Here is a 21,958-nt window from a genome sequence, read left to right on the forward strand (position 1 = left end):
CAATTTGTCGATTACTTATGCCAGCTGTATGGTAAGCTATTATAAACGCATGTGTTTCAATACTTAGTTCTCTTCTTGGAGGCATTTTAAATAACTGTCACTTGATATTTCGCTCACGATGTTAACAGTGTGAATATCAAACTACAACTGACCATAGCTTGCACATTTTACTACAATCTTTTCACAAGACACTACAATCTACCTGACTGAAAAATATTTCCGGGAATTCCTACAACTCAGGTCAAGCTCAGGTAAAGGGTAGTAAAACTAATTCGATACAATTGAACTGCGTTTTAGATAAGTATTTCATTTTATTGTAATGTTTTTTGATAAACATAATTCTGTGTCAATAATACATGAAAAGAAGAGTGCCTAAACACTTATGAACAGCAGTGTATATCCTTCTGTTGCACCATTTCCAGTCACTCCTTTATTTTCGTAACCTTAGAATATCTTAATACGATTAAATACTAGAGTTACTGTAGGTTAAAATAATATTTTATACAATATTTATCGTGAAAACTAACGTAGCTGTATCGAAATCATTCCTATCTTGTTCAAAGATTTAAGTAAAATGTTTCTCCGCGTCTTTGAAATATAAGCGATCGAGATGAAACGTCGACAACGAAATTCGACTTTTACTCGGTTCCCGGCGGCGTTATTTCGCAGAAAAGTCGTTTCACCACCCTGTGTGCTCTGAATCGCACGCGTCGCGACGCCAGCGCGTGACCGGATTTGCACAGCCGCCGCAACACTCTCGCACTTAGGCAAAAGTGCATACGATACGCAAACCACGAATACTCGCCGACGAGAACCGCGTGCACTGGCTACGCTTTTGTTTATCTTTCCATCTTTCATCTGGTCTAACGCTACCCAAACCGCCGACCAACTACGAAACTAGTCAAATTTTTTCTTTAAATAATTAATTAGCCCCCCGTTGTTGGTCGATGAAAAATAAACACCACGGTTTTCGACTGATTTTATGCCGTCGGAACCGTGAAATTTCTTGCCGCGTGGTTTACGGCATAAATACTCTAGGGATTATGACGTAGCGCCACACGGGAATTCACAAAACCAAACCATGCAGCTTTTTGCGTGATTCCACGTAAACAATTAGCAATTCTTTGATACTATGTACCCAAAATTATAGCACAATAGAACTTTTCATTTAGAAGCTGTTATTCGTATAAAAAACGTTAATCGTTCTAAAAAATTTTTTGGTGAATAAACACACCCCCGAAATCCTACGCACTTTCGAGAAAAAAAATTCTGTAATTTCATTTTCTGTCTCAGAATTCTGTAATCTCATTTTCTGAACTTTAAACGTTAATAGCTTTTTAACGAAGCCTCGATCAACAAATTGGTATTCTTGATTTTCGTCTTATTTTGGCCTTCAGAATCTCCCATTAAAATTTTTCCCAGATGTGGTTGAATACCCTGTATAGCAGTCTCGCGTTTACTATATTGAATATTTTCAAATAATTCAGACAAAATAGGGCTCTATTGTTCAGCAGCAGGGTAGAGATATCATTCATAAATACAGAGAACAATAGTAGACCCAGATGCAAACCCTGAGGCACTGCAGGCTATGGCTCGGATTTTACGCGAAAAGTGGTCATTGAACTTTACGATCTTGGATGTTTATTTAAATAGCTACAGTGGCGCTGTTAAATAAGCAAACGCCTTGCAAATGTCGACAAATAATGCAAACTATCCGTAGGCTGTACCAACAACGATAGTATCAAATACAAAATATTTACGATACGTAATTTTGCTCGGAAAATAAATACAGATTCGTATTTAATAATAAATCGTCCGAATGCAACCAAATTGAGCTCTATTCCGAGAGCGAATGGATACTGAGAATCTTAATAAACATTTGAAACATATTAATCGTGTATAAACGCGATCCACGACGTCGTTGGTAACTTTTACACTTGGGAAAGAGGATTTTAGTCTACGTTATTTAACAGAAACAAGTTTGCTCTAGTATGTCCTTTAGACTAAAGCGGCGGTTGTCTTAATTAGTTTCAAGAGGGTCTGCTCGGCGTTATGGGAACGCGCGCGTGTGAAAATTAATTTAAAATGCAGCGCAGCCACGGTGTCGGCAACTAACTACGGTAAAGCATCAGCGAAACTGGAACAAGAAGATAATTTTGATAGCAGGCTGGACCGGCAAGCTCGCTCGGAGCTTCGATTCGAAACGATTTCAAATCACGTGGCATGGCCGCGTTCATCCTTTGTTACGAAACAGAATGCGCGTTTCGGATTGAAAATTTAACAATTAATGTATACCAGTTCGCAGCCGGGAATACCGATAAATCTCTGTCACGTAAGTTACACGTTTAATGCGAATGATCCTCTTTATCGGGATTTCGTTTTAATTGGCTCGCCCCCCTCTTGCCCCCTCCCTCCAATATTGCCAGCAATAACTGGCGATGGGAGTTGGAATATTATTCTGCAACGCAGTTTAATACGATTCGATGTTAAGAAACTGTTGAAAGTCTCGATAGTTTCGACCCATTTATTTTATTTGAAAGCGATAAATGTACTTTTAAGTTTATCGCGATATTATATGTACTGTAAATGATTAGTTGTTGAATTAAGATACAGAAACGAGCTATTGTGCGAGGTGTGAAATAAAGGACGCGTTCGCAACAGAGGACAAAGAGCATCGAGGTGGTAATTAGAGGATCTGCGTCGTCTCGACACGGTTTTAGGCGTGTACTTTTTCGGAAGTCGTTCGTTTCAGTTATCGGTGGCCGCCATCTGCACGCGGCGAAACCGAGAGTAGATCGGCTTGCGTATAGAATACATATTCATTAGAGAAGTTTAGTCTGAGGATTTCTAAGCACCGCGTATGTATCTACCTACGTAATACAGTGTGTCCGGTTCGCGGTAAACAATGACTCCTTCACTGCGCTAAACAGGTTCCCGACTTCCTCAGACACAGTTTCTTCTAGAAACATTTTAACTTGCTTGTATTTCGGTTGTAACAATCAGGATTATTGTACGCAAGGATTTCAAGCTCGGACAATTCGATGTCCCCTTGGTCTTAGTTGGATTCAAAGTAACAAAGTGTCGTTGGATTCGGTTTCAGAGGCCTGTCGAACGCTTTCTGTCCCGAACCTGTATCAAATGCAGCGACAGGCAATAATTACCAGCGGCATCGTCGTTCCGAAGTCTCTCGTCGATATCCATCGAGACGTAATACGGCCGTCCCTCCTCCAAAACTCCCATTAGAAGGTAATTGATTCGCAGGATGGAAAAGCGGACCGCCATCGACTATCGAACGAAAAGAGTATCCAGCATGGGACATCGATCAAATCGGCTGCGAAAGCTGAAGTGGCACTCGGTGACGGACAGAGAACGATGATACCGATTATGCTGCTCGCGATATCGACGCTCGACGCGCGCCGCTGGGAAAATTGTTCCCTAAGGGTAATCCGACCTCGGACTATTCATCAAGCGCAACTTCTACATCCCGTCGCTTTTCGCGAGCACCGATGAATTCTTCCCGTGGAAACTTACTTACCCCCCAACTTTTCCACTGGGTCATTCGTCTCCGTTTCTCGGTTCTCGCGAAATTCTTACGACAACGCTTTTAAACCATGCTCCAAGGATTCCTCGACGCCAAACTCTTTCGGACGCGTTTCGAATTGTTGAATATTTATTTGATAAATAAATACAACGGAGTTTCAATCTAAGATATATTTAATTAAGATATAATAGTTTTACGAGACGGAAATGCTGTTCACAGTGTAGCGTCGCCTCCCATGCTCGCCACCAGAGGGGTCGCGCTCTCACAAGCGCTCGACCGACCCCTCGGTTCTCATATACACTCCTCGACCATAGTAAAATAATCTTTTAAAATTAAGGAAATAGCATACTTTCAGGGTGTGCTATTATTTTGTCGCATACTGTATTTACTCATGATATCAACGATACATCTTTGAACGCTTACATCTTTTCTCGCTCAAATCCTATCACTATCTTGGTCAAAGTGTTGAAATATTCGCCAAACACGACCGACACCTTTATAGTTAGGCCGCGTTCTGGAATGGTATCGAACCTTGGAGAAGGTATCGACACGATCTAGACACCGAACCAGTAACATCTAAATACATTTATCATTTATTTTATTCCTTCTTCGAATCACCGGATCATCCTCTACAAATAAAGAAATATAATTTGTAGAAGCTTTAATTTGGGGGGGGTCAGAGAAATTAGGACAAGCGGAGAAATAGCCTAGGTAGAACTTGGCGTAGGTAGAAGGAACGATACTATCGATCAATCTGGGCGTCCCGCAAACTATTCTAGGATCGATGAAGCGCAACCGAGAGTTGGACGCGTTTCTCGATACTGGAGCGTCGCCGGTGGGTTCCGTGGTCTGAAGATAGGGACGCCCGGCATCCGGCGACCACGATTTCGAAGCGTTTTAATAGGCGCTCGCGCGAATCAATCGACAGCCTCTGCAACTTCGTACCGATAAAGAAGTGGCTTTCAACCGGGGGAACACGCTCGCGAATCGAACAATGCGTTCGAATCGGTGCCGTGACTAGGCGACCTTCGCGCGAACCCGATACGAGGCCAACCATTCACCCACTCGCGTCGGGATTTAGTTAAATTTCATCTAACTGGATTTCGCGGATGTCCCCCAGTGCCTAGGTTAATCCCTTCTTTTTCCACTCATCCGTAACAAAAAAAAGAAGTATTTTCTCGTAGATGGAATGCCAATCGTCGATCACGGACTTTTTACAAATCTCTAGTTATGCTAATTTCGTTGAAATCTGCAGAGGGGATCGTTCGTTTTTGTATCGAACTCTACGCAGGATCGCAAAGGAGGATCAAAGCGTATGATCAAGTATTAAATTTTGTCGAACGTTTACTTAGCTGACTTGGAAAACACTGTGAACCGTAGTTCTGGATACTAAAATGGGTCTTTGAGTTCTGTCAGGTGATACGTTTACGGGATAAGGGTCTCCATTATCACGACGAGATCCCTGGTTCTTTCAAGTATACATATACTGCGTCTAGTCACCGATCTCTTCAAATAGATCAGCCTCTTGACACCGAGCATCTAAGGCAGTCTGTTAGGTAACCTTACCGATGAATCCATTAACAAACCCTTTACCATTCTCCTTCCATCCTGACGTTCTCTATTGTCTTCTTCGTAGCAGTATACTGTTTCGTTCGATACCTTCGTAGGAAGAAAATCAATCGTACGGTTTACTAAATACACACGAATTTAAAACGAGATCGTTCGTATACTTGGAATCAAAACTTCCACGTCAATGTATACCATACGAATATCATACTAAATTAAACTTTGTAAAGCATCTATGTACCACTTCCAATAAAATTCCTATCCAACAAAATGTACCGATTGTTTCGACAGATACATTCGTTTGAAATAAATGTAGCCGTGAAACATTTCCTGGCGTCAGCCAAAGCAATGAAAATGTTTCGACAGGGGGACTAAAGTCTGATGACTCATACTGTGAGTCTCTCTCTCTCTCTTTCCTATTTAGGTTTTCGGTCGATGCGGAGCGGAGGGAGAGGCGGGACGTGCGTGGAAATTGCACCCGTCTCCGGAGACCAACGTAAATTGTAATTAAAAAAAAAAAAAGAAGAGAACAGAACGCGAGGCCGGGTATTATTTCTGCACCGCTACTGAAAAATTGTCCGGATTTGTCCTGGAGGTATTATTCTCAGGCAAACTTTCGTTGTTCCGTTGTCGCGTGTTCTCCGAGCGTGTCTCTCTCTTCTCCTCTCGTCTCTGCGCGTCTTTCCGCGACGCGCTTTTCGTGCCCCGCGGAGAACTGGTAGCGTGACTTAATTTTTGTCTCCTCGTTCGTTCGCTCTTCCTGTCTCTCCCTCCGCGTCGCGACGCTCCTTCGAGGTCTCGAGGCCCACTTTATTGGCTCGTCAAGCGGGCGACAGGTAGCGCCGGTTGCTCGAGAAGCGCGACCGTACCTCGAACTTTACGAGAACGATTCTCGGAACATCTTAAGACTCTTTTAACCGATTCGACCGAAATAACGAGCCAGACTCGCGGTGTGCAACCACTCCGGCCTGAGTGCGGGTTTCCGACTTTTTTATTTGAATGCACAACGAATTAAACCACGTCTGCGAAATAGTTAATTCGTAGAACGACACGACCGTTATTCGCTTTCTGCAACGACCGCGTACCTTCGTGCCTCGAGCGTCTTAAGAAACGCTACGCTATAGATTGTAAGACACGCGTTAAACGTATTCGCAAACTATTTTGTTCAAGGTTATATTTGTCGAAATTCGAAAGTCATCGAGCCATTTTTCTTTGCGACGATACAGAAACAGTCTGACCTTCGAACGACTTTGCGTACGTAATAGGTCAAAGAGTTAACAGTTGAAACGAGTTTACACCGCTACGAGAGTCCAAGCTGTTTCGAGCTTGGTATTTTATGTATTGTCTTATTTATAACCACGAGAGGAGTAATCCAACGATCCGACAATTTCGCTTTCGACGCTCTCACGGATCTAAACGGTTCGACGTCCGAAACGTCCGTGACTACTCTTAATTTCGAGGTACTCGAGGTACTCGAGGTATTCGAGGTACTTTCGGGACTGTGATACGGATATACAGCTAGATATTGGTATCGATATGACTTGATCGTAAGTCGTCGAGTGTTTAAGCATCGAATTGCTCGAAAATCATGAGAAAGGCTGATATCACGCCCATCGCTATGCGTGGCGAAGAGAAAGACACCCAGCAAAGAGAATTCTGTATAGAGGACCGTGGAAAAGATGAGGAGAAAGAGGGGGAGGGATATATCACGAGGGAATGAGAACTCTGCCGCAACCTCATTCTCCTTTCCGGCTGGCGCGTTGAAAAGCTGTCTCCCTTCTTTCTCTGGTGCTCCTCCACCCCCTCCTGGGCAGCCCGTGCGCACCGTCCGCTCTCGATGGCTCGTCGTGCGAACGCATACGAGGGCAACGCGTGTTTGAATGAATGAACGCGCCGTGGGGGGAGAGAGTTACACACGCATACACGCGTCAAACGGAGTACGATAGTACGAGGAGCTGTATACGTATGTAGGTATTCCTCTGTGCTCCCTCGCCACGCCGCGGAGTCCACCACGGTGCAGAAATTTCTGTACAGGGCGTCCTCCGGCGATCACGCAATACGTCGCTCCCCTTTTCCACGCTTCTTTTTCCCTTTAGTGCCACTATCGTTGTTGTTATAATTTTTGCCCTGGGACAAATATTTTACTAGGTCTTTCTTTTCGCGCATACTTTTCGTGGCCGAGAAGGATTCATGGCTCCTTTTGTTGCACAGGCATTGACAATAGTTGTAGGCTCCCACGAGATTCGTTTTACTTAGTAAATAGAAAGTCCAATACTATTTACAACATTTTGAATTTATTTACAAATATACAGGATGTTCGGCCACTCCTGGGAAAAATTTTAATGGGGGATTCTAGAGGCCAAAATAAGACGAAAATCAAGAATACCAATTTGTTGATGAAGGCTTCGTTAAACAGTTATTAACGTTTAAAGTTAGGCCCGAACTGAATTTTTTTCTCGAGAGTGGGTAGGATTTCGGGGGTATGTCTATTCACCGAAAATGATTGTAATTGACCCCTGCAACCGAAAATAATTTTTTCAGAATTAATTAAAAAATTTTTTTTTCGTCGAAAAATTTAGGCACCTACCCCCTGTCGATTTTTCTTACAAATTCCTTTTTCATTTTTAGTAATTTTGTTTGACACCCTACAGAAAAGTTGTCTAATACTTTTTTGTAGGTACCCATGAGCTCTACTTCAGAAAAAAGTTTCATTGAAATATATTCACAATTGTAGGAGTTATGGCTGTTTGAAATTTGGACCATTTTTATGGGGTTTTTCTCATTTTGCGGGGTCAAGGACCAACTTTTCGAATATTTTTGCGATTTGTACATATTCTCCACCAAAATACGCGTAATTTGCTTTTTTAAACATTAAAATCGTCCAATCCGTTCAGAAGTTATGACGTTTTAAAGATTCGCATGAAAATTCGGGCAGACATTTCTGGCCAGAAATTATATTTTCGGTAAGGAATTTTTTTCTCGAAACTGAGTAGGATTTCGGGGGTATATCTGTTGACCAAAAATGCTTGCAATTGACCCCCGCAACCGAAAATAATTTTTCCAAAACGATTTGAAAAATTTTTTTTTCACCGAAAAATTTCAGCACCTACCCGATTTTTTTTCTCGAAAGTGGGTAGGATTTCGGGGGTATGTCTATTCACCAAAAATGATTGTAATTGACCCCCGCAACCGAAAATAATTTTTTCAGAATGATTTGAAATTTTTTAATTTAATTGTTAGTAACTTTTTAACGCAGCTTCAATCAACAAATTGGTATTCTTGATTTTCGTCTTACTTTGGCCTCTAAAATCCTCCATTAAAATTTTTCCCTGGGTTGGTTGAACACCCTGTATACCTATTCCAAAATAGGTGGAGATTCTGTTTAGGCAATCAAACCCCTGCCCATCCCCTCGTAGGCCAGTCCTCAGACATTCGAAATCCCACCCGCTGAGGGTGGATGTTCGCGGTCTCAAGGGGCAGTTTAACGCTTAATAGCACGTCAATTCGCTTTGTACCATAAGGTACTTGCCAGATTACCAATCAAGCAATTTAAACTAATATTTAACTAAATGATGTGCTCGCTAATAAAATGTTGGAATTCCCAACAGTAGTCGCGAAAAAGCGGCAGAAGCGCAGGCTCGTTTAACATTTTGACGGCCGCTGTCACGCGTACGTGACTTTGCTAGCCGCCAGCCATCGACCGCTAAGTAATCTAACTTAATTTTAATAGATATTTTTTTTAGCGAATCTCCAAATAATTGTACGAACGTATCTTCAGTCGTTACTAATTTAAAGTTGCGTGGGATCGCAACGGCCACCGTAATCCGGATAAGGTTTAAACATCTCGTGACAAGGGAGAGTTACAAACTTTCCAAGTACTAAAGGTAGAATAATAGTAGAACGATGGTACTTACTGTTACCGTTATCGTTTTTTATTGTCGTTGTACAGATGTCGAGAGATAAAAAACAAATTAAAAGTTTCGAAAAACGAAAATGATTGTTAGACACGCGTTAATCAGTTAATTTTTTATCGGTTACGGCAAAAATGCTAGTAGTAACGAGGCAATTGTTACCGAATACTGCTATTTTTTGGTTAGCAGTTTGCAGTTTCTTTAGCGTTCTCTTAACGAGGGAGTACCACGAACTACCGAAGAAGTAAACTAATCGTAAAGAATTATAATTATTTGCACGACCGAAGAGAATTAAAAACTCTTGTATAAGTAGACAGAATTTTAATCTTTCATAGAACCTGAGGGAATTTTAAATCTTCGAAGAATCTAAGGAGAATAGTAAATTCTCCTCGAACGCAACTCGATTACCAGAACGGGCACCATTTTCCTGTGTTTTCCCAAGTCCTTCTGAGAAAACGTGTTTGCCGATATTCGGGATTAAAATTTATTTATTTATTTATTTACGGGTTATTACACCCTTTGATATAAACTCTACTGAAACTTTGCTTAGTGATGTGTCGCCAGCCATACAGTTTTGTGAGTGAGAGCCACCATCGCGCGTACGCAGCTGTTCTCAAGTCGCCGTTCTACAGGCGGAACTTTAAACTTTAATAACTTTTTAACGAAGCCTTAATCAACAAATTGCTATTCTTGATTTTTATCTTATTTTGGCCCCTAGAATCTCCCATTAAAATTTTTCCCAGGGGTATCTCCCGAACACCCTGTATAACACCCACTTGACCACCTCCATCAAGACTATTGGCAACATAATTAGTATAAATTGTAAGATTAGTAAGTGTGGATCTTTTAGTGACATATACACGGAATCGAATAACAATTTATTACGCACACTAATTCGAGGTAGACCTTATTGACGAAATCTATCGAATTCAAACGAAAAAAAATGCACACGCTCGCGTATACTGTGCACCGCTGGGTTTACACATTTTAATCAAACCCTGGTAACTCGATCTGCATCGGAAACCAAGTTTCGACGAAGGCAATCGAACGCGCGCGTAGAAAGCCGGAAAAGAAGTTAATAAACGAGTCAAAGTAGCGACAGAAAAATCGATGAATATTTTCCGTTCTTTTATCTTCTGGGAATGATTGTTTGTACGCAAACTTTCCTCGATTCCGTTCGAAACGAACATCTTTTAAAACACAACGCGATGGATGATTTATTTATTACACACGCGTTACGTATTTTAATACTTTTTCCCGTCGTCCGTGCTCTGTTTTTTTATTTTTTACAACGCGTTCGTGGAAAAATACGACCCGCTGACAAATTTTGAACTCAACTTCGTTGCAACGTATCGATAATCGGGCAAGTTATGGAGTAATTTTCACGAGGATCGCGACGGTATGCGAACGTTGTGTAATTGCGTATGGCCATGCAAAATGAAGTAATATCGATATCCTTCGGTGAAAGTATCGCGTTAAGATAACTCGAAAAATGTTAATCGTACGCGTCGAACGATTTCGTAATGTAGTTATTGCAAAAGAGAATATCGAATCGACGGAGGAGGGTCGCGAGTAGCGTCGAGATTGATACCGCAGCGATATCTATCGATACTGGTCGATTAATTTCGATCCTATAACAAATACCTCTCGGCTACTTACTCGAAAACGTCGATATTTATTACAGTTGACCGTGTATAACTTTGAATAATCATCGTTTGTACGTAATTCGTTTAAAACGTACGCATTTTCCGTATTCGCGCGTCACCCAAGTAGGAAACAAAGCAAAATTAACAGGGCGTTTAACGCGTTAAATACTTGGGTGTTGAATTGATCGTATATGATCGATAGCATCGGTGATATCGATCCCATCACTAGCGGTATGCACTACTCGAATTTCGCGAACAATGCTATACAGATCCATCAAATTTCAACGGTCTGATTGGTCGAACGGGTTGCGAGGCGTGCGCGTGCGCGGCATCGATGCAGCTAATTTATCGCGGCGCTAATTTACCATTAGCAGCGGGTACATACGCGCACGATAAATCAGGTTCAATTAATTCGCGGGAATATAATCCGGAAGAACGGAACTCCGCTTTCGTCGGTTCTAATTAACAAGCTGGTTTGCCTGGCGCGTTTTGGTTGGCAAACCACCGAGGTAACGGGACCTGACGGGAGTTCCGAAAAAGAATAAGACCGAACCGGAGAAAATGACGAAGGGGAAGAGAGAGAGAAAAAAAAATAAACTGGCCAAATTACTTTCCACGTTCGTTCAATTTGTCCCACCGGACGTCCGAGAAGACAAAGAAAATTATCCGCGAGAGAAACGAGCCGAAATCGAACGAACGTTCGAACAGAATTTGCGATTCGATCGATCGTGCTTGAATAGACTGAGATTTGTAGCGCATCAAAATTTCAAACATAGAAATATAAAATCGGTGGACCCAGATCGTTTGGATAACTCGAATGGATTCGAAACGCTCAAAATAGTTACGAGTTACTAAAAAATTCAAATATCAGATAAAAAAACTCATTTCTGCGGGAATACTCGCACGTTAAACATACAGGGTGTTCGACCGCCACTGGGAAAAATTTTAATGGGAGATTCTAGAGGCCAAAATAAGACGAAAATCAAGAATACTAATTTGTTGATTGAGGCTTCGTTAAAATGTTATTAACATTTAAAGTTCCAATCACACTGAATTTTTTTCTAGAAAGTGGATAGGATTTTAGGGGTAGGTCTATTCATCAAAAATGCTTGTAATTAACCCCTGCAACTAAAAATAATTTTTTAAAAGGATTTTAAATTTTTTAATTTCGTCTAAAAATTTCAGTATCTACTCAAATTTTTTTCTCGAAAGTGGGTAGGATTTCAGGGGTATATCTATTCATCAAAAATGCTTGTAATTGAGCCGCGCAATCAAAAATAATTTTTTCAGAATGATTTGAAATTTTTTAATTTAATCTTTTAATAACTGTTTAACGAAGCCTCAGTCAAGATATTGATATTCTTGATTTTCGTCTAATTTGAGCTCTAGAATCTCCCATTAAAATTTTTCGCAGGGGTGGCCGAACACCCTGTATAGAAGATTATAACCGTGGTGTTCAGGCGGCAACGTTCCTCTCGAATCTTCTGGCTCGAGAATCGCTCTATAGAACCGACATAATACGATTCTGTCGTAAAGCTCCGAACCTTTTCCACTGGTGACTGTTATATCGTAATTGCGATTCCAGAATTAATCGAGAGCAGAGATCAATGAAAAATTGTTTCCGTGCTCGTCGAACATGGAACATTGAACGTGTTCGAAAACTCTCGTGACACCTTGGTTGTCGCGAAACGCGAGCAATTCGGGGAAGTTCGGTAGCAATTTAATCGAAGCCCGAGGGCACGTTCGGAGCGCGTTAAACGATCCCGAAGCAATTCGAAACGCGAACCAACGGAACTCAGCCATTTTTTCGGCCCCTCCGAAACTAGTTCAACCACTCGGTGGCCTCGGTCGCGGTAAATCCGTGGCGTCTAATTAGCGTCGCGCGTTACGTCGCCCCGAGACGCCTAATTTAAGTTTCCAGCGTCTGGGCCCGGGCTCCTCCTCTTCGTCGTCGTCGTCGTCGTCGTTGTCGTCTTTCGTGCACTCGGAACCAAGGGAGCCGTGTGTGTGTCGTGACACGCGCGACTTATCGCGGCGAACGCGCGTACAGCAGTCGCTTCGTGCACTTTCGACGACGCGCCAACGATCAAAGTCGTAAATAAACTTATCTGGCCAGGATGGGGGTTGAAGAACCACGTTCGAAATGCAAATAAACGTGCTACGCAATTACAACGAACGACGGACTTCGAGGCGGATGTTACGTTAAAGCCACGTCCCCACTGCGTCGGCATTTGTCATCTAGCACGGCCGATCGGTACCCTAAGCACTTATCGGTAAAGCCAAACAATTTAAAGACCTTAAAAAATTCAATTTTTTAATAACTTGAAATTGATATTCTTGATTTTCGTCTTATTTTTACCTCTAGAATCTCCCATTAAAATTTTTGACGCCACGCTAGTTTTAGACGCACAAATTATCTAGCGCGACCAAGTTGCGAGTCTCGCCCTGTATAGTGGAAATATTTTAATGTTTGGAAATGCCGAAGATTATAAAATTACGGATCAAAAAACAGTTTCAAAGGTTTCTGCACGCTCGCGAATGACGCCGGTGACAAGCAGAGCTTTGTGTGTAACATATGATCGTCAAATGGTTACGTTCATTGATGCGAATTCTTAAAGGTTCACGATTCCAAAGCATTCTCTAACGAGAGCGTTTGAGAATCACGAGGTGTTAAATGTCGATATACACTCGTCGAACTGTTATGAACGAATAAAATGAAATAAATATCGACTGTGAACGTACGTAGCCGCAATATTTTGTATCTATAAACAATTTGGATATTTTCGTTACACTGGTGCTACTCGATAAGCATCGGTGATAAATAAAAATCCACCAAAACAAATTAGGATTTTTAGTTAGTCCTACAATTTCTAAGGTACATAAACGATTTTTGGTCAGTTCGTAAAAATCAGTCTCAGCCAATAGGACGGGAAAATGTCCAATTTTTACCGTAACCGAGAGATTAAATGCAGCACTCTGGTACAAATACGTAAATTGGGAAAACCCCTAGGTGGCCAAATTTATGCGTGGAAACTTGGCACCTCTGCAATTCTCGCCATAGAAATTCTGAGTGGAGGAAGTATTCTTCAGAGGTGACGAAGTGGAGGTTTTCGTATTAACGGGACAGAACGATTTTCGGCTCGTATTCAAACACCCCCATTTTAAATCTCGGCCATTTTATTCAATTACTCGTTTATACGCAAGTGAAAAGCTCTTCCTCGAATATATAAATAGAGTTATTTTATTATAATCACGATTAATTCATTCAACAACTATTCGTACAAATTTAAGTAGGCGTGCCGAGTACGCGATTAAAATCGAAATTCCATCGAAATAATTTGCGTATAAATGCCACTTATTCCACACGAATATACGCAGTCAACTACGAACCAAATTTATTATTTTCGGTTTCGTTTTGTTGGAAAAATGCTCGACTACTCTCAAATACTGAAAATCGACGTTCGAACGACTGCCATCTTTTTTGGGAAAATATATTAATAAAATATTAACTGGGAAAATGCGTGGATTATAATAGATTAAATTTTATGACGAACGTACTTGTTGCATATTTGCGGTTGACCAGTGTTTTTAAGAACAATAGATTAAACGTAAATCCTTTGACGTTACGAATTATTTTGAAAGAGATGGAACGACAAAGACGGAAATTAAGAGTCAAAATGTCGATTATTGATCTTAACGCAGGCTTGGTTGGACTTTCGACCGTTAATAAGCTCTTTCCATGATTTTCATAAAGTCAGGACTCGAAGCGTGGAACGGTAAAACCGACGAGAAAAGTAACCGTGAGTTATTCCCGGCTGTGGTTTCATTAAAAGTACACCAGCCGACTTGTGATCTAATTACCGACGTGCTGGAATTTCACCGGAGCTCGTCGGTGTTAAGAAAAATGAAAGAATACTCGGAAAACTCGTGGCTCTACTTATTTTTCCAGAGAAATATTTTCCATCTATAGAGGCGGTCACGCGACTCGCCAAAGATGCGCAACAAAGCCTTTGACAATTAATCGTCCTACCGCGACAGAACTGATTCGAACTTGTTTGGCTATCTAGAAATATTTAATTCCCAAACAAGATATAAATTAGCTCTAATTTACTACGCTTGCTTTAACCAACTAACTATAGCCTGAGGAGTAAAAGAATCGACTGGAAGATCTCCGGTCGTATCGTCGAGAGGAACACTCCCCAATCTTTTAGTTTCTTTTTTTTTTTAATTCTAGTATGGCATACTCGTTATCGAACGTTATCGAATTCCTGACGAATCACGATTCCAGTTTCGTAAACAAGCATTCGGCCGAAGTTTGATCGTGGTGACCTGCCGTTTCCCGACGAGGAACGGTTTGATCGTCCGCCGATTAAATCTCGATTGGGCACGGCGCAGACGCTCGCACACGGCCGCTGTTTGTCCGCTAGTAATGACCGAGTGTATAATTTACGAAAAGAACGACGGAGAGACCTCGACTGGCTCGGCCATTCAGGTGAATAAAACCGTCAGTGGTCCCGCGGGACAGGGTGTAGGAAACGAATTCCATACATTCTTCAAGAGTTTCCTTCGAAAGAATGGGACACGATTATCGTCCACTGTCCGTCGGGGACAATGAGGCTCGTTATTGTTTAAAATCTCCACACACCAGTTTGCCGGCTGATATTCGTCTTTTTAACATATATCTATAATACGATAAGTACTTGGTATTACGAATGGACGCGTAAACAAAATCTCTAGCCAGAGTTTTAGCTATCGAATTGTACGAAAAACCGCTTTAATAGATCGAAAGTTGTAGATGATAGTAGAGGACAAAAAAATGTATAAATCGCATACTTTACAAATTAATGTCTAAGTTTTATACAAATCCCCTATACCAGGTGTGACGAACTTTGCTGAGAGCCACGAGAGTCCCACTACCATCGAACTGTTTCTCCCACCATCAGGTTCCATACTAGTCAGGTGCCCATCGAGCCTACGTCCCAACTCTGCTGAGTAGGCGTAGTGGGGGCAGTTTTACGCTTGCGCGGAACAGCAAAGTAGAGGAAGGGGCGATACTGGCTCGCGAGCCGTCAGTTCGTCACCCTTGCGTTATATTTGCGACTGTTCTTTCATTATTATTCCATAAATCCTTCTATTTCTCAGTTATATTTTGTAATAGTAAGTAAAGGATATTTAGAATAAAGTAAGAACAAAGAATAAACTCATTTCACGTGCGTTTAGTGGATTTTACAGTTACGTATGAGCCGTTGTTCTTAGAAACATTGTAGGTTTCCGTCGAAACCAATGAGATTGATAACCGTGCCAGGTATCTGTCGATTATCAATCGCGAGAACTGGATCTATTACTCACGGTTTAATCGAGCCCCGACTATTCTCATTAAGTAATCCTCGAGCAGCGGGGAGATAAGGTACGTACGAGTTATCGATTTTTTCAAGAAATTGTTGATACGTACGATCAAATACGGCGACGAAACGTTTCCGCGAGAGATAAAAAACGATAACCACGGAAACTTCGCGGCTCTTGTAACCGACAACTTTATCTCTCGGTCGAGCGTGAACGTTTCGTTATGAATCGCACGTAGATCGTGTTATTCCCTCGATCGTTTGTCGAGTGACTCGGTGGCATTGTCTCGGTTTTGACCAGTAATGGATCTTTCGCTCACGTTGGGGAGGAGGAAATTACGAATATTATGTGAGAAAAATGAAACAAGATAGTAAATAACATTTCCAATTACATTAAATAAGATTTTTCTTTCCGAGTTCGCGCGAAATACTCTTAGAAGATGCATTTTTTCGAGATACGCCGCTCGCTTCGTTATCGCTGTAAGGCCAGTTTTCTATACAATGGTTCCTCGCTTCAAAGAGAAAAATCGGATCCGCCAGCTGCCTTGAATGGAGGGTCGGAAACGAATTCTATGTATTTCAAAGCGAGGCTCAGCCACGCGTGAACCATCCGACGAAGAGATTGCACGAGAAACACCAAAAGTGAACGCAACAACGAGCGCACCTCGTATTACATGCACTCGGTGACCAAACTTCGAATCGATACTGCACGCGTGACTATCTTGCAACCACCGACGAAATATTAATTTTTCGAGATTTTATTGCCGATAAACAGTCTGCACCGAGTGTACTTACACTTTAAACATTTCTTCCGCGGAAGGTCGAAACATAAATATTGATAATCTTAAGGAGAATAATAGATAGGAACAGCGCATCGATACAATTACCAATCTACCCCATATAGCGAGCATCACCGAAGGAGAAGCTGAACAATGCTGCGATTGAACTTGGGTCGTGATCGAATAGACCCTATGGCGACCACAATAGGATCGAGCACTAGAACATAGACCTTGGGCTCTTCTATCGTGGCGTGTTTTGCGCTCAGATAGGTCGGACTCCTCGGTACGCTCGCGTCAGTGACCAAACAATCCTTCATCACTGAAAGGCGTAATGAGACGCTATCGCTCGAACGCGATAAGTCATCGATTTGTAACTGACGTTCGATCGAGGCCAGGACACGTGACACCGACAACGTCATTTCCGTGGTGTACAATCACAACCCGTCACCGGTTTCGGTCACTCTGAACACGCTGAATACGTACGAGCCGACTAGGATCTACCGAGAGGCGCGCGGATATACGCCGCTCGATTCAAAGCATTGTTGAACCGCGACCGTTCGATTACGAATTAAATGGACTTTATCCCGCGAAACGATCGCCGGATACTTTTCACTATTTTTTACCCTCCGTTGTTATTTCCCAGTGCTCGTATGTATACAGCACAAAACTCGTATTCTACCGATCACCGTTACCGAGACCCCTTTCCTTTCGATTCAGTTTATATGCAGCTATTTGTACTATTTAACGCTACAGTTACGGGCAAAATTACGTGGACAGATAAACGAAATAAATACAAATGAAATTTAACCAAAGTAGTATAACTATTATGCACTTAAGTTTCATATTTTATATACCTTTGTAACTTAATTTATTTCGGCAGTACGCTATAATCAAATTACGAATTTAATTTGACAATTCCTTTCTTACCGTCATTCTGCTGTTTCCTTACAAATAATCTGTTTTTCGTAAAGCTTACACATCAACCAAATAGTTCGTTTAAGACTACTGCGTGAAAGTGAAAAGGCTACTTTGCACTTGTTCACATTTTTCGTGTTGTAATAATATCTTGAACCTAGTGCCCACTTATTTTTGTCCCTCCACAATCAAACAACGTTTTCGTTAAGTATACTTTATTTCAACGTAAATGTAAATATTAATTTCAATTATTCGCTAAATAATTTATGTAACATAAAGATATACAGGGTGTTCGGCCACTTGTGGGAAAAATTTTAATGGGAGATTTTAGGAGCCAAAATAAGATGAAAATGAAGAATACCAATTTGTTGATTGAAGCTTTGTTAAAAAGTTATTAACGTTTAAAGTTGCGCCTGTAGATAGACAACCTGCGTAGAGCTGAGTGCACGCGATAGTGGTTCTCACTCAGCTGTTCCTAAGTTGCTGTTCTACAGGCGGAACTTTAAACTTTAATAACTTTTTAACGAAGCCTTAATCAACAAATTGCTATTCCTGATTTTCGTCTTATTTTGGCCCCTAGAATCTCCCATTAAAATTTTTCCCAGGAGTGGCTAAACACCCTGTATAATGTATAAAACTTATGTGCATAATAGTTACGGTACTTCGATTAAATTTAATTCGTACCTATTTTTCCTACCTGTCCACTTAATTTTGTCCGCAACTGTAACTGTATCTACGGACTTTGTTGATTGCACATAAAATGTGAGATATCGATGCACCGTGTTATAAAAAAAATCGAGGTCCTTTTGTATTTATAATTGCCTGGATTCGTATTATACGAGACAGACTGCTAAGATGAGAGATTGCCATAGAAATATCTCTTTTTCTCATTTGTCACTACGCTGTCGAGTTTCAGTTTGGAAATAGTCCTTGTCGCGTGACTTGTTAGGAAAATAGAGATTGTCGCGTCGCGGCATCGATAGCCGCGCGATTGTAAGTAAGCAAAGTTTGCGGTTTGCGGACGTCGACGGTAGCTGAAAAATTATCCCCTTTTGCCCACCGTGATCAACGAATCCAAGAGCAATAAGACCGACTAGAGTAATAATCTTCGAGTCGTTCCGAAAGCCACCATTTTCGATCGTGAAAGAATAAAATCAAATTATCCTTTGTACCGAAGAGGTTAATTTCCGGGCAACCTAATATTTCCTATTTTCCTTCGCGTAATAGCCACGTCTGTTATTTATTAACTTTATCTACGTCGAAAATTAACCCCCGCTAGTTCAGAATGGCGAAAGATCCTCTTATCGGCGAGCAAGACGTATCCCGAGTAAGTGCAACATCGTAGGAAGAAACAACAAGCTCGATGCATTTCCCCTTTATGACCTCTCGTTACGAGTTTTCTTACTACTGCAGTTTCAACTCGTATACGTTATTATTAATTATTACGCGTTCTCGTACGTTGCAGCCACTTTCGTAACGAGTACGCGTTCCTTTTTGTAAAGCAACTGCCCCGAGTTACAGCCAATTTAGGGCCCGTTAGCGAGATACGACCAAGTCGCGTTCGAAATCCTACTACGTAGGCGTGCAGAGGTCGCGCGAGTGCCTCGAACCATCGTGCGCGATTCAAAATAAAAACAACGCTTCCGATTGATAGAGAAATGCCATCGTACGAGAACAAGTGCGACTCACACCGATAGCGACAATCGTTGCCAAGATTTTTTTTAAAGCTAAACCGATACGCTAAACCAACAACCGACAGTCATTCCCCATCGATCACCTGTGAATAGATAAAATTCTTCACTGATATCCGCATCGATCGTTTGCAGTTGTAATGCTAACCAGCGATGTTCGTTCATCGATGACTTCATGGTGATGTAACGAGTTCAAGACAATACCGTTCTTTAATTTCTTATCTATTTTATGTCTTCTACGTCTTAACGCGTTAAATATGCTTTGTCGGTCCTTCGGTATTCCAACTCTATAGTTTTGACCGCACTAGTCGTTGCAGTTTTCTAGTCTTTACAAAAAGCCATTAAAGTACTTGTGTATGAAATCTAATAGCTCAAGAGTTATAACACTGTACAGTTTACTAAATTATTTCAGTGTATCTCCGTTCAATCTCGTTCAGATATGCATTCCGATGTTTGTAAACACGAGTCTACGTTCGATATCGATCGGTGTAAACCTAACTTTGTCGTTGATAACTCTGTACATAGTTATGGTATTTACGAGTGGTAAAGAGTAGATGTTAGGTGTAAGGCATAAGTAATATTTTCCTCTTAAGATCGACTTGAACGACTATTCGAACTTCGATATCCAACTTAAGCTGGAATTAGAAAATACTAGAATCGTCGAGTGACTAACAAAGCGCTTATCGAAACGATAAAAAAGAAACGAACATCTCGAGCATCGAGGTTGACTCGACAATACGATATACATATCAATATCACTCTGTTTACCGCGACCCGGTAGTTTTCCACAAATCGCACGTTGAAAACTTTCGAGACGCGCTTCGGGCGTACGGCACGCCGGTTCTTAGAATTCATACCTTTGAAAGAGTCGGTATTTACTCTTCTCGATACTATCACGAGTACTACGTAGTACTATACGAGCCACGTTTAGAGGTTATAAGTCTAGTACCGTTATGCACACCGTGGTGCCAGTGACAGTTCGCATCGCATCGCGGAGTCGATAGGACAGAGTTCGGGTCCCCGTCGACTCGTCGCCAAATTCAAATTGCTTACCTTTTCTACGATATATCCCACGCCGGGAGTCGCCCGTCACATTCCAAGAAGTGTTGACGCACGACGCAGTAGCCGGCGATGAATCCGCGAATCCGTTTTTCTAGCTGGCCGAGGAACGCGTCCCATATAACATCCACCCTGGCCACCGTAAACACGCGTCTCTTTTCTTCAGGGTCGTGGTTCAAGCACAGAAGCTACCTCGATGCGATTCTCGCCCGAGAGACACACGGTGGTGAATTACGTGGATAGATCGGTCCGAGTCGCACTGTCAACCGCGCCGCTATCATCGAGCCTCCAACGCAAATAGAAGGAACGAGAGAGCCACTGGGAATCTCTTCGGGACGTATCCTTTGTCGCCAGTCCAGCAGTTTCCTCGCGTACGGAAGGGAACTGAGTCACTGACGCGGTCGAAAAATCGGTCGGTGTTGCGGCGTGCGTAGCCGGGCGGCGATAAACTCCTCCGTGGCAGCGGACACCGCTGCGAATCGAGCCGAACACTCCTCGCCGGATAAACGCACAGTCAGCGGGCGCGTTCGCACGGACACCGAGTGTCTCATACGTCGAGGAATCCGGCGTGCGATAATACGTTCGATCGTAGCCGCTGATAGTCGAATCCTCCCGCATCAGGATCTCCTCTCAAGATTCCGAACATCTCCCGCACACATACACGCGCGCGCTCTCTTTCTATCCGCTTCTGTTCGGCCAGAACGTATCCGCAACTATGCTTCCCCGGAGATGCGATGATGCGCTCTGTTCCAGCGGTTTTCCAGTCCGGAATTAACTCGCGCGAGTATCACTGACCGTCTCAATGGCCCTGCGATCGAGACGTCCTGGCATCCTGCTACGGGCGTCGTTTCCATCCACCGTCTCCTCGAGGCCGGTCGACGGTTACTCCCTGATCCGAGCAACGTCCCCGTGACAAGGCCGCCCGAGATACGCACGCACGATACGTGGCCTCCGCGAGAAACGAAAGAACACGGACCGCACTTTTTTTTCCTGCTCCCGTGATTGTTAGGCCCGTTCACGGAACAGTCTCCACCGACGACGATACAGCCGTCAGTGCAAGATCCCGTCGGCTATCTGTCGTTCGCGGAACACGATTTCGAGCATGCACGTGCGGCAGAGTACGCAGAAACCGCAACTTTTTTACGGACACATCCCCGTACTTGTCTCCTCCTCGCCAACGCCTACACGATACACATTGCACGCAGCAACGACGCCCCTACACGCCGATGGCAGCGGTTCTCAAACCGCGGCGTCAACATCTGCCGACAGAGAGCGCCGCGAACCTGTCGTTTGCCGAGATCTTGAAAATCGGCTCTTGCCTAGGGTGTTTCGATCCATTAGATTTTACCGTTGTTGCAAAATTTCTTTACGATTAAATTCGTCCTTTACTTCCGAGGCCCGCGTTCGACAAAAAATCATCCGTTAAAGAACGATATTGACATTTATCAATATTTATATAAAACTTTGTTAGGGAGATAAAAAAAAATTCCTAAACAGTGAAAAACGCG

The 21,958-nt window shown here is 42.4% G+C and overlaps 1 protein-coding gene across 10 annotated transcripts in view; it reads right to left on the reverse strand.

The window, feature by feature from the left end:
• P120ctn (adherens junction protein p120) overlaps positions 1–21,936 on the reverse strand; it is a 43,720-nt gene extending 21,784 nt beyond the window's left edge. For all 10 annotated transcript variants that reach the window (XM_076778657.1, XM_076778653.1, XM_076778661.1 and 7 more), the window contains exon 1: positions 20,445–21,936. The gene's annotated coding sequence lies outside the window, so the exon portion shown is untranslated. The remainder of the gene's footprint in view (positions 1–20,444) is intronic.
• Between the last annotated feature and the right edge of the window lie 22 nt (positions 21,937–21,958).

Source organism: Colletes latitarsis, chromosome 11 (genome assembly GCF_051014445.1).
Source record: "Colletes latitarsis isolate SP2378_abdomen chromosome 11, iyColLati1, whole genome shotgun sequence".
NCBI classification, from domain to species: Eukaryota; Metazoa; Arthropoda; class Insecta; order Hymenoptera; family Colletidae; genus Colletes; species Colletes latitarsis.